The sequence below is a fragment of the Haliaeetus albicilla genome, chromosome 1, assembly GCF_947461875.1.
Source record: "Haliaeetus albicilla chromosome 1, bHalAlb1.1, whole genome shotgun sequence".
NCBI lineage: Eukaryota > Metazoa > Chordata > Aves > Accipitriformes > Accipitridae > Haliaeetus > Haliaeetus albicilla.
The window spans coordinates 82,301,664-82,319,548 of NC_091483.1; positions in this window are offsets into that span (position 1 = coordinate 82,301,664).

A 17,885-nucleotide genomic window follows, 5' to 3' on the forward strand; every position below is an offset into this window, starting at 1 on the left:
TTGAACTGCCTGTTCTCCATGGAGGACTGCCAAAGGCATATGTGTTTAAGACAGCAAATAATCAAGAGACCATTGTTCATAGCAACCTCAGTGGAAATATTTTTGTGTATGTGTGTGTGTGTGTGTGTATGTGCTGGCATCCAATTTGGCAATGGTTACTCAGCACAAGTGGGCGGCCTGTCCCTTTCAGCTGGAGTCTCCTCCTCCTCACAGGGACCCAGAAGAAGGATGAAACTAGAACAGATGGTTTGGGGGTGCTCAGAAATACCAATGCCAAGGGCTGTCTCATCACCAGCTACAGCTTCATGGCATGCTGAACATGCTCAAGACCAAAGAGGTCTTTCCAAGTAAGGGGGGGCACAGGAGGCTGCCAGCAACTCTTGGAGATATTGATGGTTTCAGCTTTTGGCTGGATTTTAGGCGAAGGAGCAGAAATTAAGATCTTTGGGGTATCGCACAAAGTTTGGGGTTCTGTGTCAAGTCTTCCATCCCCGAGTCCAAGGGAATTTGAAGCACTGATGCTGAAGGGACACTGAGAGAGGCCATGCTGGTTTTGCTAGGAAAAAGTCTAGGGCTTTCTCCAAGTAAGAATGCAAGGATGCAAGCTGGAGAGTTGGCCAAGACAGGCATGCTCCAGATTATCTCCCCTTTGAGTGCCATACGAGCTCTGCCACAGTTGTTCAGTGGAGAAACTCCCAGACTCCCATTGAAAGCTTCGCTGCAGCTCTCATCCCCACAGAAGTGAATGGAGAGATTTGTCCTAACCTCTGTACCCCTCCACAGCTCCCGGCATTTCATTTTCCCTGAAGCAACACGCTGCCACTAGAATCAGCTGAGATGAAACCGAGCTGGCTCCTACACACCTTGGGAGCTTAGGCAGGGTTGCTTCCCACACAGTGTCTTTCACCCAAATTGAACAGCTTTCAGCTGAGCTCTGCCATCCATCATGCCAACCCGCAGGCAGAGCTCGGTTTTGGCACCTTTCTACACCCTTCGGTTCACGTTCAGCGGGGAAAGGTTGGGGACCTTTTTTGTGTGAATGTGTTGCAGGGGGTGTGCAGTCAAGGAGGCTACAGGGCCATCCTTGAAATCACGCTGAAATCGGTGGGAGTCTGATAGTTGTTAAAGATAGCAAAGACCTGTGTATCAAGGGCTATTTTCACACTGCCTGCTACAGCCTTCAGTATTCAAGGGGGCAAGGATGGATGTAGAGTACCTGCTCCCCAAAGCTGTGTCCTTCCACAAGGAGGGATCACTAGGTTTCTGCAGTAAAAATAGCCCATAGACCTTGATACAGCATCAAAGAAAATAACAGCTGATGTTAAAAGGACTTTGCTGGCCTGGGACCGAGCTACATTAAGGCACCCGGCTTCAGATGAGTGAATGCACTCGCCCTTTGTCAGCGGTGGTTGGGTGTCATTCAGCTGACCATACCTTGGTGCCTACACCAACACCAGGTGAACAGCTCTCCAAGCTGCATAGGCTGTATTGATCTGAGCTTGGTCCAGTTGCCCATGCCCACGTCTAATAGCACTATAGGCATCCCGGAGTATTTGAGGCACCTACGCAGAGCAGGTAGACGTGGCACAGGGTCTCTGGTAGCATCACCTATGGTGGTGATCCTTGGTGGAGATCAAATACTGTCTGTTCTCTTCTGCAACTAAGATATCAGCCCATATCAGCTGACATCTGTGTTAACAAGTGTTTACATCCAGCTATTCGAGGTGGGAAACTGAGGAGCTTTGCCCATCTCAGCTGCCTGTGCCAGAGACGCCGGCACTGTTTGTGCCCATATCCACACTTGTTTCAGATGCCAGCAGCCAGCTTTTGTATCAAATCCGCTGCACAGAGCACTGATTTCTGGGGTGATTTTAGTCGTTCTCCCCTCTCCCACTCCACTACATCTCTGGGTAGTAAATGAACGTCTTCCAGCTCTGTGTTGTGTAGGTTTCACCCTGGGCTCACCACATCAGCCGCTTCAGGAAGGTGGAAATCTCTGGCTCTTTGCCACAGAAAGGCTTTGGGGAGAAATCACTATTAACTCACTAACTCGCTTTTCAGATCCCCTTTCGGGGACGGTAGCCTTGGCTAGGAGATCCTCCAGCCCCTCGCTGTCTGCTTGCCAGAGAGCAGCCTGGGGGAATGACCTTAGACTCAAATTGCATTATGAAAGGTCCTCGTTAAACAAGGCTGTTCTCAGAGCCAGAGTTTACAGGCATCCTAGGCAACCGCCTTGGGCTTTTTCCAGTCCTCCAGGGAGAAGCACAGTCCCCAGAAATCAATAACTGAGTTCTTTTGAAAGTCAGCAGGACTTTGGCTTGATCTAAGCCACTCTCTTCAGTGATTTCACTCTGCTGAAAGCAAACAAGCGTCCCTAAATGAGAGCCCTGGACTCAAGCAGCCTGAAGAGCATCAGCCCTGACCCTCTGTCCCATCACAAGGGGATGGCTTGCTTAGTGCTCGCGTCCTTCTGGCCACCGGGCTGCCTAGCTCCCCCCTACACAGAGCCAGGCAAGGGGAGCCAAAGCAGGTTTTGACTGAAAATACCATTGTTTTTTTAAGTGGAAACACCACCTTGAGGCTGTGCTGAAGCAGGGAGAGTCAATCCCTCCTCCTCACATAGGGCTAAGCCCCCAAAACTCATTTCATCTTCACATATTCTCCCTCATTCTCTTTAAAACCAGGATTTCTTTCCTGACTACATCACCCCAAAGGCTCCTTATTTAACATACACCCCAATAAACAACCCAGCCCTTCTCCCATCTATCTTTTCCCCTCCCCAAAACATGCAAAATAGCAAACGCAGCTTGCTTATATATATTAATTCCTTTCCCAGCAGAGCTTTGTCTCTACATGTCTGGGCTACAAGTCCCAGACTTTCCCCAAGCTTAGATTAACGGACTTGGAAGTGGTTGTCCCCCTGCCTCATCCTCATCCTGCACGTCTCCCGAAGGAAGATGCCATAAAACAGCAACTCTCTTTGCCCTTAGGGGAGGCAGGCTGAGGACATCTTGCTATAATCCCTCCTCACAGCTCAGCTCAGTGCCGGGCCATGTAAAGCCCACCAAGGGTCCCTTCTGATGCTGGAGCACATAGTCAAAGCTAAGTCTGCTACGTGCTCCTCCCCGTGGACAGGAGCTGGATTTTGAGCCCAGTTTAACAGGCAAGATGCCTAGTGCCCATTCACGTGATGAATTCATACATAATTGTATGTAATATGCTTTATGAGCGAAAGTAGCTGAGGGATGCATCAGCCGAAGAGCTCCACATCCCACCAAGGGTCAATCCTGCATCCTGCTCGTGTGCCTGTGGTTCAAAGGGAACAAAGCAAAATTGAAGGAAGTTCAGGAAAGCGCCACATTTATAAAGGCCTGAGAAACCTGATTCATGGCCAGAGATATAAAGAGGTCGGTCGGGTTTGTGCAAGAGGAGGCTAAGAGGTGAGCGGGTCACGGACTGACACCAATTGCACTGTGAAGACTTTTTGGGGGGTTCATAGCTCATCGGCATAGCTGGGAAAAGGCACAGTGAAAGGCAACGATGGGAAGATGTAGCTGCCTGAATTCCCAAGTTCACCCATTTTTCAACAGTGAGGGTGTTTTACCAGCTGGACAACTTACAATTGGATCCTCTCCCAGTGTTTAAACTGAACCCATCTGTGTTTTTAGGTACTAAGTTTAACCCCAGAAATGATGATCTGGACAGAAAAAACTAAGTTGTTAGCCACATTATGAAAAGGTTTAGACTAGATGCACATTATGACCCCTTGAAAAACATAATGAACCTATGCACCTTTCAGAAACAAACTGCAGGATGTTTTAAAATATGTTTGTGCTATGCTAGTATGATGTAGCAACAGCTGAAGGTCATAGGCACTGTATAAATAGAAAGGAGATTTTATTGTGACATGTCCATCCGGAGCCGTTGCTCTTGGGTATGCCATCTGGGATGGGAACACAAGCCTGTGCATTCCTACCATAATAAAGAAAAAGAGATCCTTGTCCTTGCAAGGAGCGTAAAATGATACTGTGGTGGGGGTTAGCGATGAGGTTGTAACTTTCCTCCTAATTTTACCAATTCTTAAGAAAAATCAGACGTGTGATGGTGACCTTTGGAATGCAAAATCTTCCTGTGGGGATTAAATCACATACCCAAGCAGAGAGAAGGAATGTTTTCACCCATAAAGAGTGTTTTCTGTCTGCTGGAGAGTGGCTTATAATGACTGTGCTTCTAATTTGGGTACCTCAGTGTCCCCATCAGTTGAGGTGATCGGGGCTCTCTGATGTCCTTTTGCACATGCTGGTAGGACTTCATACCAGTGTCTGACAACGTGCTATCAAAGACCTTTTCCAGAGACGGCCAAAATCCTGCTTCATGCAACTTCTCTGTGCCATCCATCAGCTCCCTACTCCCAGCCATTTGTCTTCCTCGTGCATTTGGGTGATAAAGTCTTCAGGGTCTGGCGCAGTGGGTGCTGCACCCTTGGTCCATGCCAGAACAACAGCTTCGGGAGGTTGCCTGCAACAACCGATAATGATCACTCCAGCAGCAACCTATGGATGTCCCGAAAGAAGGGGAGCACGAGGAGCCATGGGGGAGGAAACGTCAAAATAATTTAGCAAAAACAGTGGATGAAACACTGAGATGCAAGAGCTTGACCCAAGGAACCTGGCTGAACCGCCATCGGAGGTCTTTGCTGGTGCAGTGCCCTGCAATTGCTGCTGCTCCTGAAGCAACGAGTCGAGGTAGCTGTGGAGAGAAGACAAGACCTTCACGTTCATTGCTTGGCATCGAAGATAACTCATGGTATTTACTTAAGGACAGCAATCTGAGAGGGACACAGGCTGTAAATCTTCAGACATCATTGCTGGACGAGAGCCAAAGAGCCTCTCAGCTCACTCTCTGCGAGGTCCCAGTTCATCTAATGGGGGTATCTGCTTTACCGATGAAGGGTACTCCAGCTGGGTCTTGCTTCTCCCACTTCAGTACAGGCTTGCTGGGTTCATTTGTTATTTGTCCCTAGAATTATTTTTAGCAGGTGATAAGGGTGGGGTCTGCAAATCTTGTAAAGCACTGAAGCACCTAGAGGTGGCCTCTTGGAAACCCACAGGAATAAAAGGAGGAGGGTGCAGGGAGTGACTGTTTCTTCCTCTCCTTGAAGGACAACTTGGTCCATGGCATTATGACCACAGACAGGAAAATCTTTGCTCTCCTGCTATGATTGCTGATATGGTATTGGATTGTGTGATGGGTCACACCTATTGATCACAGCAGGCTAAAAAAGAAACAACCCATAAATAACTCCTGACATCCCCAGCTGTGCCAGAAATCCTGAACAAAAGACTCTTGGGAAAGCTGTGGTTGGTATTTCTCTGTCTCTCTCCTCTGGAAAATGCTTGGGACAGGTTTGGTTTAAGCCAGATGACTGGGGCTCATTAAACGTTTTTGCAGGTGTTTTCTTAGCAGGGCTGAGTTATCTCATTCCGTAATCCAACCCTTCCTGGAAGAGCATCACCAGCCACATGGGAATGGGGCATTGCTACTGATGTTCAGCCCTGTGCTGTTCCCGTGCCTGCTCTCGCTAATGCCGAAACTAGTACGTGGGCAGATGGTTAAGACAAGAAGGCGAAGATGACTCTCCTGTTCCTTCACTGAAGCTAGTCATTTCTTGTGCTGAATCTGGGCTTTGAATTCATGAAACTGCATGATTTTGGCAAAGAGAACTGTAATAAACACATGCCAGGGAGGCTAAGAGGGGATCATTTTTGGATTGTGCTTTATTAAGGAAACAGCCCCAGATGGTTCCAGGGTGAAGAAGCAAAGCATGGTCCCTGCAGAGCACCAGGGACCCATCCAGAGCTTCTGCCAGGACACAGCAATGGGAAGGGTCACAAGGCTGTAAGAGATGCTGTGGGGAGTGACCGTACATGCGATGCTGGGGGGTGAAAACTACGGGAAAGGGGCAGACAGACATACAGCCAGAGCAGGTGGGTCAGCCTCCCACCCAGCCCGGCTTGCTGTTGACCAGGGCATGAGGGGCAGCAGGCAATCCCCTCCATAAAGCACTTACTGATGCTCCACCAGATCCCACGTGCTCTTGGTGGACTGACTGTGGCAAGGGACACGTGAGAAGAGCAGACAGCCAGGCACCATGCCTCTCCTCCCCCCTGCCTCTTTCTTCCCCTCTCCCTCCCCCTTTTTCTTGTTTTTACATAGCTGAAAAAAAATGTTCCCCACATAATGATGATTTGGCCAACAGGTCAAGCCAAGCATGATAGATTTCATTTTCGAGCTGGGGTCAGGCGGTAAATTGCCTTAATGCTGCTGGCACGGAGATCACCGTGATGAGATGCTCTTGCAAATGACATCCCCCCAGCATCGCCTGGCTCCTCAGACCTACCCTTTCTTCAGGAGCAATGCCTCGGGTTGTCGGAGGGCTGGGGGGCCTGGCCACAAGCGAAAGAGGCTTTGAGAGCAGCACCATGCTTGTAACTCACAGCCTGGGGGCATTTCCCACTTTATAAGGGGCCATGGCAACATGCTTGCTGATATATGAGTTATCTCTGCTGCCAAAGGCTCTGCAACGTAGTATGGGGCGCACTGGGTCCTGCATTTCCATGGCAGGAGGGAGAAGGCAGAAAATGACTTCGCTAGAGCAAGACAGGTCCAAAAGGAGCGAGGAGTTGCAGGTTCCTTCCAGGGAGCAGGGCTGGTGCTGAGAAAGCTCCAGGAGACACCTAGGCCCTGATATGAACCCAAGAAATAAATCCATCCCGTTGCAGAGAGATGGAGAGTCAGCCAGGGAGGGGAAGGTTTATTTGGAGAAACAACCGTGGGCTGTCTGCCCACATCAGGCTTTTAGCTGATGATCTGCACGTGCCGTATTTGGGGGCGGATGGGGGAAGGAGTCCACTATTATAAGCCTTACAGCATCTCTACTGAATCCTGCTGAAGCCTGGGGAGGGCCTGATCCAGCAGGATCCCACCTCCAGTGTCACCTTGTCTGACCTTGGCCAAATCAGAGACAACTGCATGGCAGGTTGTCCTCTCTTCTTCCAGCACTGATGGGAAACACCAGCTATTCCTGAGAAGCTGGATCCTTTGAAGGATTACCCAAGATTTCAAACATGCTCAGAGATCTGCATTAAGCCCTGAGCATCTTCTGCCAGGCCAGGAAGGGAAAAGATGGGAAAAGGCTGTGCTAAAGGCAGGGATGGTCTGAAGAGGGTGGAGATGTGCAGATTCACCCACTCCTGAGTAGGGTGCAGCCTGAAACATCAATGATCCTTGGGATTAATAGTGATCTGGGCGCTGAATCTATTCCTTTTATGCTTCTTATCCCTCCAGACGTGGCCAGCACCTGACAGCAATGTGAATCAGAACGGGATAATCCATCTCTTTCCTTCTCCATTTCTGCCTCCGTTAAACATCCCCTGCTCTGGGGAAGGCTCTGTCCGCAGTAATTAAGGTGGATAGATCTCCTGTAGCAAAGGGCACATCCCGGCTCGTTAACACAGGGGAGGATTCAGCAAGAGCATCTCTTCCTTGCCCTGGGGAAGGATGCAGAGAAAACAGTGCTGGGTATCCCAGGAGGTCCTGCTGCTGTGGGGTGCCAGGCATTCAAATGCCTGGATGGAGACCTGTGGCCAATGTGCTCAGAGCTTTTGGGGTCCCCGGCTTAGCCGTGCTCTGGGGTCAACCTCATCTGTTTGCATCGGAGCAGTGGGGAAGCTTTGGTGCAAGCCTGTGCTTGCATGGGGAATGGACCTCTTTGTCCTCGCTATTGCAGGGCATGAGACCTTCCTCTGTGGGTTAGTTTGGTCCATTTTGTTGGAGCTCAAGCGTACTTTACCATCCCAGCTAGCTGCAGCTCCTCTCAGCATCCTGCGGGTGCCTGCTAGCTGGGCTGGAGCGGGAAGGGGTGAGATGCGAGGACTTGAGTGGCCATCAGGAATTAACACATGCCCAGCAGGGCCAAAAGATGTGCTGCAGCAGGATTGTGGGCTCTGGCACTGGAAGCCCACCTGAGCACATGAACCTCCTCCCCTGGACAACCTCTTTTTTGACACAGCACAGAAGACAATGGCTTTTTCTGGCCCTTGTTCATCCCTCACCCGTGCACTCGCCTGGAACCTGCAAAACCCATCCCAGCTCGTGCAGAAGCAGGGAGTCCTGCTGTCAGAGGGATGGGGCAGGTCCAGTGCTGTGGTTTCATGGCTCTGGGAGCTACTCCTCCTTTTTCCTCTCAGCCTTGTAGCTCTAAGAGCTGGAGGAAGGACACTGAAGGACCTGCCAGCCTCGCCCCACCAGGCTCTCCTTAACCTGGTGCGAAAGCCTTGAAAATACATTTACTTCAAGGGCTGGTTTGCTACAAGCTCTTCTTCTCATATGAGAGTAGAGATGCTTTTCCTACCCAGAGTTTACCTGCAGGAGGTGACAAAAAGGAAAGAAACCCTCATTTGCGGTGTTTGCCCTGAAAACACGTGCCCTGGTGCAAAGTCAGCCGTGGAGCAGGCAGGGCTGGTGCTGGGTGGTCATTCCTACATTCACTCCCTGGGCCCCACAGGCAGCAGCACCGCCGAAAAGCATTGCTCAGCACGGTCTTGCAGCCTCCCTGCTGCCTTGCAGTGCCTTCTTTGCTCACACAATACCATTCGGCCAGTACTGCTGGTCCTCCATCCTCCTCCTCCTGCCTCTCTCTGCAAGGATGTGCTGTGACGTGCCCCAGGAACCACCTGGGATGGAGCGGGGGGAGACCAGGGTCATTAGTGCAAAGAGCAATGAGGCCAGAGGGCCTTTCATGCTTAACATCTTAATTGAAATGGGTTTCCCGTCCTTCCCGCTGCCCTCGTGCCCACCAACTCGTTCAGGCTCCGTCAAGGGCGCCCAGCTAATGGCTCTCCTGGCCCGGTGCTGTACACTCTACATTCCTGATGAACTGCACACATCCCTTTAATTAAATGTCAAGTTATGCAGTTTTTTTTTAAAGAGCCCTGTGCTCAGAAAGGTTCATGGAGAGCTCAGTTAAAGTGTAGTGGGGAGGAGGGAAAGCTTCGGGTAGAAAAATTGCGGGGAAAATGGGGATTCTAGACACACGGGATCAGGGCACTGCCTTAAATTTGCCTTGGCTGTGCCCAGACCTGTGCTGTGCTTCCCACCTCACCAGATTGTGAAAACTGATGAATGCCATGATGTCTCTTGAACGCAGAAGAAAACCCATCTCTCAGATTTTTCATGCGATGAAACCGTTAAGCCCCCTAGATGAGCTCGGAAAGCAGCACAATTAAAACTGATAAATGCTTACAGCCAGCCTGCATCTGCTGGAAATACTTTGGCTTGTTTATTTGCAAAGATCTACTAAAACCGGCCACCTCCATGCTTGAGGTGCAGCTCCTTCATCTCCAAAGTGATGGCCAGTCCTGGGGCATCACCCCCAGGGGAAACTAGCCCTGTCCTGCATCAGCATGGGCTGCCCTGAAGGACCAAAACTGCTTTCATACAGCAACGGGCTGCCTGGCACGATCCTTCAGAGGTTTGGGGAGATGCTACCAGCCTTTGTTGCTTCTCCATACCGAGTCCTCTGAAGTCACCCCCTTTCCCGCGTGCTTCCCCGTTAAAGATGCCCTGTAAAAGGCACGATGACCGATGTGGAGAGATGCCAGATATTCTTTCTTGCAGCTGACAGAGGGCTGGATGCCAAGCGCTGGCACTCCCAAAGGAGACGTCTGGATGTTTCTGTACAATTTGTCCTCCCAAGGAGGTTTGGAGGTGAAGCGGGAGAGGAGGCAGCACAGCGGGAAGCAGCAGGCAGGACGGAGGGCTGGAGGCAGGACGCATTCATCACCTCTATCTTCCCATGGTCTGGTGCCAGCCGTAAATGCACGCAGCTCCTGCCCCGGGCCACCACCTTGGGGCAGCTTCACCTGCTCTCTGGCTCGCTGCTTCAGCCTCAGACCTGGCCAGAGTCAGCGTTACACCTGGGAAAAGCCTTTTTTAATCTCGATAAACTTTCAAATCTCAATATCTCTTGCAGTGATGACAGTGGGATTTTGGAGTTGCCCTGGTAGGATGCTATGTATTTTTGTCAGCGTTTGGGGAGCCCACGACACAAGCCAACTTGGAAGACAGAGAAACTTAGTGTTCCAAAATAACCGTAATTTCTCCTGGAAGGCTTTTAGCAGGGCTTTTCGGATGGCAATATGAACAGGCAACTGACTCCAGCCTTAGACTCCCCTCCATCTCCCTAGGCTACAGTGGGAGCTGATACGCTCCCCGTGCACATAGACCAAAATTCAGGTGAGGTCATCTCCACCAGATCCCACACTGTCCACCCCAGCGCTCCAAGCATGGCCCAATGATCCCAGCATGAACCTGAGGATGGGAGATCCTGGACTATCTGTTGTGTACAGCAGTGGGCACACTCTCTGTATTGGATCACAGCTCTGGGGTTGCAATGCTGGCGCTTCTCACCCTCCCTCCCATCACTCTGCAATTCACAGTTGCTTTTCTGTTTTGATGCCTGTAATGGCGTGATGCAGGAGAATGGTGGGGTGGTCAGTCCCTGCACCGAAATAAGGGGAACGGTGCCTCTATACAGAAGGCCCATGGCACAGGGAAAAGGAGACTGGAGAGAAGCACGTCCAAGCTTTGGTGAAACCCTTCAAGATCTCTGTGCTTTAAGATTAAAATTTCAGATTTTAGAATCTGCTTGAGTAGGATGCCAGAAGGACCTGGGAAGCTGACCGGACTCCCAACAGCAGTGTGTTGATCTCAGCCCTGTGGAAAGCCATGAGCTCCTCCAGCTCACTTTCACCCTCCCGGGATGCTCAGCCATGCCTGGCCTTGATGAAGCTGCTCCTTCTCCTCAGTGCGTTTTGGGGGCCTTGGCTGTCTGGGAGGCATCACAATACGGTTCCTCTGGTGGAATCTCATTATGTGATGAGCTGAACATCTGGATTAAAATAGATCAAATAGTCACTAAATCCTAAATAAGCCTGAGAGCTCAGTGGCAGCCATATGCTTCCTACTGACAAGCTCAAAAAAAATCTCTCCTTGCCATTAGCTCACACTGCATGCAGTGTTTTATCCTCCTCCAACCCAGCTCTGAGAGCAAACCTTCCTGTTCTTCCTCCCCAGCCATCCCTGCTCTGACCATCCTCTGAACCAGTAGCCTGAGGGTCTCCTTAGGCAGGGATGTCTGAGGGCACACATCACGTCTGAGCTCTGTTAACTAGAAAATGCGTGGGAACTTACCGCACTGTGCAAAAAATTGGTGATAGTAATTAAAGGAATACTACTACTAATAAAGGGAGTTGAAAAAGAAAGAAACCCAGAGCTTTGCTGTTTAATATTCATGCTTGGCTCGGGCAGGGGTTCAACTAGCAAAAATCCTGTAGCAACACGGTAAATATTAATATTTCATTGCCTGTATCCTTTTGGGGCCAAGAGGAAGGTGGGGGTCTAGTGGCTTCCAAGAGCATCTTCTTCTTGGTTGGAGAATGTGGAGGATGGGATGGACCCAAGGGCACTGCAGATGCCAGAGGACGCAGGACCTGCAGAGATGCTGCTTTTCCTCTGGGCATCACACAGGCTGTCTCTGCATTGGCTCTGCAGCCTGCTAGGGCTGCTCCATGCAGGAGAGAGCAACCCATCTCTGCTCTACCAAGGCTGCGTGTAGCTGGCTCTGCCGATGCCGCGTGTGGGTGCAAGCATTGCTCCAGGGATACAACTTTTCAACACTGCTTTTATGGCCTGGTAGCGCAGAAAAGAAGGTATGGCCATTGCCTTTCGCTCACAAGCCTTATTTAGCTTAGCAAGACATGGGCTAAGATCTTGTGAGGCCTTGGCAGACTTGTGTTGGCCAGAGCTTTTTTTAGCCTGTTTTAGCCATAACAGCGTATTGCCCAATGGTCAGATGAGCGTTGCTGGCTGTGACAGCCAATCTGTCCGGCAGTCAGGCGATGAGCATCAAGCTTTAGCTGAGCTTTTGGCAATTGCTTGGTTTCACCCTAAAAACATTCTACCAGTCAGTAAAGGTCTAAAAAAAATGAGGGATTGTTCTATAATCTGATCTGCCGACTGGTAAGACAGAAGTGCCAGCAGCAGGCTGTTTGATGAGGTATGAAAATAGCACCAGTGACCCCCAACACCAACCAGGGCAACATTCCCACCCTCAGCACCTCCAGCAAAAAATCTGGGGTGCTGGTGACTTGCCAGGATGACGCTGAGGAGGACGTCTACGAATAACAATCGTAATTGCATTATTAATGGGAATTAGCAGTAATTGGATAATCTGGACACTACGTGTTAGTCTCATTGCAACGAGCCTAACAAAAATGACTTGCTTTATTGTGATTCGATTGTTAATGGGACTAACGCTAAACTCCCTGCTCTGTGCAGAAGGTCTGCTCCCTTTTTGCCTGCTGCTAAATTGTGAGTGTAACACTTCAAAGATAATAATCTGGAAATGGCATCGGCTGCTGTGCGTGGAAGAATCAGGACAGCCCATGACCTAGGTTGACTGGAGAAATGATCCCTCCTTCTCTGCTTCCTTCCCCCTCCCAGGACCTGGTTTGAAGGACAGGAGGATGGTGGTGGCTGAGCCATGTTGAATCAACCATTTATTATTTATTAATAACGAGATCAAATGGGAGCATGGAGGTGTCCCACTGGTGTCCCCTTCCCTCCATCACCCATGGGCACGGTGGCCCCAGGACATGACTGAAGGTGAATGATGGACATGGCAGCTCATGTGCAATACTTCACGGGGGCCAAATCCTGCTGGGGGAGATCTGAGGGCCCAATTTGGGCTCACTGATGCCTCTCGGCAGAGGGAAGGACCACATATTTACCTCTGGGATGTGCAGCCTGAAGAAACCAGCTCTCCATTTGCAGAGACATCTCCTCAGCCTGCCCCAGCTTCCCATTTTTTTCACAGAAAAGCGGGGTTTGCTGCAGAAGGGGCTGGTTGTGCTGTGATAATCTGGGATCCACACGCTCCCTTTTCCTTCTGGGCGAGATCTCAGGATTTTGCAGGCTGATCTCCCAATTCTTTTGGAGGGGAAATGAGGGGGCAGGAGAGGAAATGACATACTCCAGGAGGGGAATTGCTAAACGAGGAACCCCCCCAGGCTTTGTTTCAGCTGGCAAACGCCTTCCTCCCCCCCCTGCCCTGCCTGCCTTTCTTTTTGCATCCTGGGAAAAGTCTGAATTTCGGGCCAGGGAGAGAGCGCTGGGGGAAGGAGCGGGGTGGTGGGGGAAGGGATGCTCTCCCTGCACCGCCTCTCCTGCCTCCGGTCCTGTCTGCTTGTGGCCGATCCCTTCGCCGTGCAGGGTGATGGTGATGTGGAGCGACACTTGACTGTGTGGAGCGGGGAGACGGCAGCCCCCTGCCAGCCTTTCCCCCTCCCACAGCACCGGGACCGAGCCGACATCGCCCGGGGAGCTGCTCCCACCATACCGATCAGCACCCCAATCCCCATCTCCAGCCTTCCAGCTTGGGGTGAGGCTGTTTGAGGGGTCCCGGAGGAAGTGGTAAATGGCACTTGGTGTGGCAGGGCTAGAAAAAGGTCTCCAGGAGCTTGCTGGTGAAGAATCATCCCTTGGATGGGGCTGTGCGGCGTTGGAGGGCAGAAGCATTTCTGGGACAGGGGCTCACGTGGCTTGCAGATTTGGGTGGTGGGCTGGGGGAAGCCTACCCAATAGCTGAGGGTGAAAGGTGCCTGTTCAGCCTGGTCTCACCTCCTCATGGCCCAAATGCAAGCAAGGCTGTCCCTTTCTCCACCCCCAGTCTCCCCTTCTCCATCCCCAGCCTCCCCTTCTCCATCCCCAGCCTCCCCTTCTCTATCCCCAGCCTCCCCTTCTCTATCCCCAGCCTCCCTTTCTCCATCCCCAGCCTCCCTTTCTCCATCCCCAGCCTCCCCTTCTCCATCCCCAGCCTCCCCTTCTCCATCCCCAGCCTCCTGGCTCCTTCTGCTCGCCCTATGCTCGGGAAGAGCTTGCCGTTGGCTGTCACACGTCGTGCTGCCATGGGCTTGGCTTGGCTCCGTAAAACCCAGCCCTATAGGACACCAAGCTCTGTGCTATGGGGCTGAGCTCAGGGGCGACCCTCTGCTTCGAAGCCTGGAGCCAGGAGGAGAAAGAGGGGAGGCTCCACGTCTCCCCTTCATACCCAAGTTCAGGGAGGTGGGAACCTGAAAACGCTGTCTGCAGAAAACAAACAGACCTGATTTCTCACCCCCGTCTCAAGAAGACACAGGGCAAGGGACATGACCTAGTTTTTGATGGCAGCATTTAATACTTCCCCTGCAAGGCAAGCCAATCCAGCTTCCTCTCCCTCCCGCTTCTCAGCCAAGCAGCCGGGCTGGGCTGGCCCGCTGCCTTCCTGGGGTTTAAGAGCTCATCGGCATGGGATGGAGGGGAAAATGTGACTGTGCAGCCTCATCAGGCGCCCAGATGTGCTGCTGATTCATCTGCTAATAGCGTAAGCCCCAGGAGCGGGATGCGCTTGCAGCCGCTCGCTCCGGCGGGAGCTGCGCCGGGAAGCATCTGTTTCCTACTTGTTGTGCACCGGCACAGGGGCTGGATGGAGGGACCACCCTCCATACAGGGGTGAGAGGGACCGGGGCAGAAGGCTCAGGATGGGGTACAGCAAGGGGGCAGAGTCCCTAAAAACCACAGAAGCAACAGGTGAAGGACATGGAAAAAACAGTACCGTCATGCTATGGTTGGTGGGAACCAGGTGAGCCGATCCAGAAGCAGTCAAGAAAGGCAACGAAAGGTGCCCAAACCAGTCCTCCCATCGCCCTGTTTGAAACCCAGAGGGGAGTTTTGCCAGCCTGATTTGATCCAGTGGCCCTCGCCAAAGGACAAATCTCTATGGGATGCTGCATGCACTTGTTCATGTAATTGTGTGGATATAATTTGATTATTCCCTCCTAGATGTTTAGCATCACAAAGGGAAAAGCTGCCTCCAAGCTGAGCCCTTGGAGCCACCACTATGAGACTGGTCCTGGGGAAGAAGGGTCAGAAACTGGGCTGGAGAGGCTGCAGCATGGTTGTTGGCATTAAAAATATCCTGTCTCGGACCATTGCTGCCTCTCCAGCTCCTGGCTGTGCCTGTGTCGGGAGTAAATCAGACTGCCAAGTGCACATGAGAGGTCCTGTGTTTCCTTGCCACAGTCCAGGCATCACAAAGATCACAAAAGCTTTTTAAAATTTCCTTTGAAGGACTAACTTGCCTTGACCTGAGATCCTGGAACTCCCCTTGGTTCACCCCATGCCTTGTCAAACAGGAAGACGCTGTCCATGGAAACACTTGGGCAGCTCCTAGCACAGTGTTTCCAGATGTGGGGATCAACCTGAACCACCGTGAAGGTGTGGAAAGGCTTACCAACCCATCTGTGCCCCCAGGTCCATGAAGAGGAGTGTGGGCACCGTTAATTTCATTGGCATTGCCTGGATGTGAAATATTCTCCCAGCAGCAAATAGGTTGGGCCCTTCTGGAGTACATGCAAAGCCCAGATACTGCTTTTGCTCCAGGGGCACATGAAAATTCATTTGCTTTCCAGTAAAGACACAGGCATCAACAAAAAAACCCCCCAGGATAGTCTTCTGCCAGGGCTACAAATTCTTCCTGTGGAGTGAAGAGGTTTCAGCAAGACCCCAAAACTGATCTGGCTTAGCAAGAGCAAATCATGAGCAATAGCTGGGAGTTTAGCAGGTGGGGATTTCAACAGAAAATTTGGCAGTAGACTTGTGTGTGCATCTGTTGAGTGTGTTTGCACATATATAAGGCAACAGAGGTTTTAGAGGCCAACATTGCACAAAGCAAGAACAGCATACGTTATGCTTTATCAAAATAACACTAGCAAGATGAGAATATTTGGATGCTATACATTAGAAAACAACCATTACCTTGTAAAGGACTTCATCACTGTCCACTGCACACCCATTTTCACACCCTGCCTGAGCTGCCACATGCCGCTGTCTGCAAATTTGGGCTTTTGGATTTTGCAGGCTGGTGTTTATGAGGATGAGCAAGACCTTGGCCAACCCTTATGAGGAGGCCACCTAGCCATCTCATGAGCAGCAGGTCCAAAATCAGAGTCACCACACAGGGGAGAAGCCATGCAAACGTTGAATCTGGACCTAGCAAGAGGGAAAAAAAAGCCCTTCAGCATTGGAACTGGTGGGTGCACACATGGAGAAGTGGGTGCCAGAGCCAGCCACGTCCTTCTGGGCTGCCGGAGGGAGGGAGGAGGCTTTTTCTTGCAAGGGGAGTGAAGGAAATGGCTCAGTGAGTCATCCAGGACCCAGAGCGGTGTTTGGCTAAGCTGGGGGTTTAGCATGATTATAAGCGGCTTTAGGAGCAGTGAACGCAGGAGTAGCACACACAAAAAAAGTCAGGAAGGAAAAACAAACAGTGTCAGTGGTTATATAAGGGATCAGAGAGTCGCCGAAGTGTCAGCTGGCTGCCATGTGCTCCCCGAGGTCTTCCAGCGCACAGATGGTCTTTTGGTTCATCCTTATCACATCTCATTAAGAATTTTGGGGGGAAGATTCGGAGAGGAGTGAAAGAAGGTCCAAAGATACGTGATAGCTCCTGTCGGAGGGACGACAGAGGAGGATTTGAACGGAGGTGCAAAATTAAGAGTGGCTGGAAAGTGGAGAAGGGACAACTCTTCACTGGCCCCTCTATCAGGACACGAGAGCTAGGGATCAAATGAACCACCAAGTGACACTAGCACAGGGCAGGTTCAGACAGAAAAGGGAGCTGCTCCCCATCACATGCACAGATAAACTGGGGAATTATTGCTGCAGGATGTTGCAAATACAAAAAGTTTACATGGATCCCAAAACTTCAGAACCTAATCATCCCCAAAAGGCTCTTCCAGCCAAATATCCCACCTCTGCCTTAGGAATTGTTTGAGTTTGAAGTCATTGGAGGCTGGGAGGGAATCGCTCCACGTTGGCTTGATTTTTTTTTTCCCTCCTCTTCCCTGCCCTCAGAGGTAGGATATTGTGCTAGACGGACCATTAGCTGGGTGGTCCATAGGATGGAGTATCTCTAGGATGAACAGGCCATCGGTCTGCCCCAGTTTGTCCACTCTTGTGTTGTAGACACAGAGGGCATGTGGTCACACATCTAGCTGCTGTATTGAGATTTGAGCCCTTTTTCAAGTAAAGTTCCCCCGGGATCTTCCCCACTCCGGTGTCCAGGAGAGCTGCCCACCTGGGTGATCCTCACCTGCTCCTCCCAGCCAAGAGGGTTATCCATGGATCTGCCAGATCTGGAGGAGACAGGGAGAGGCTCAAGGTCATCCCAGAGACTGGTAGCAGGGCTTGGGGCAGCACCATCCCTCCTTGGCCATGCACCCACGAGGCACCAGGTCCTCCAAGGCTGGAGCCTGGAGAGAGGCAGCAGGTCAACCCAAGCACACCCACAGCAAATACCGATGCGATGTGAGCAAAGTTCACCGAAGGGAGCCAGAACAACGTGTGCTGCAGCCTGTCTCGCAGAGACCTGCTCCAAGAAAGACGCCCTGAGCCTGCCCTCTGTGCTTACTGCTTTTTTTCCATACTTGTATTTAAAAGATTAATTTCTCCGGCTGGAAATTTTGTGCAACCCTCAGCCACGGCTGTTGCATCACACCGCTGTTTGATTTGGCCAACAAAACAGAACAGCAATAAGCATCCTGACTTCATCTGGATCTCTTGTCTTACAGTGACACCCGTAAATAGAATTGGGTTGGAGAGAGGTGGGGACATCTGTGTGGAAACCCAGCACAGCTGGACCAGAAAACACCTCTGGCTTCCTTGTGCCGGGTCCACCCCAGGCTGCAAGCATTGCCTCTCATTCAGAGAGTGGTTAATTACAGGGAGGT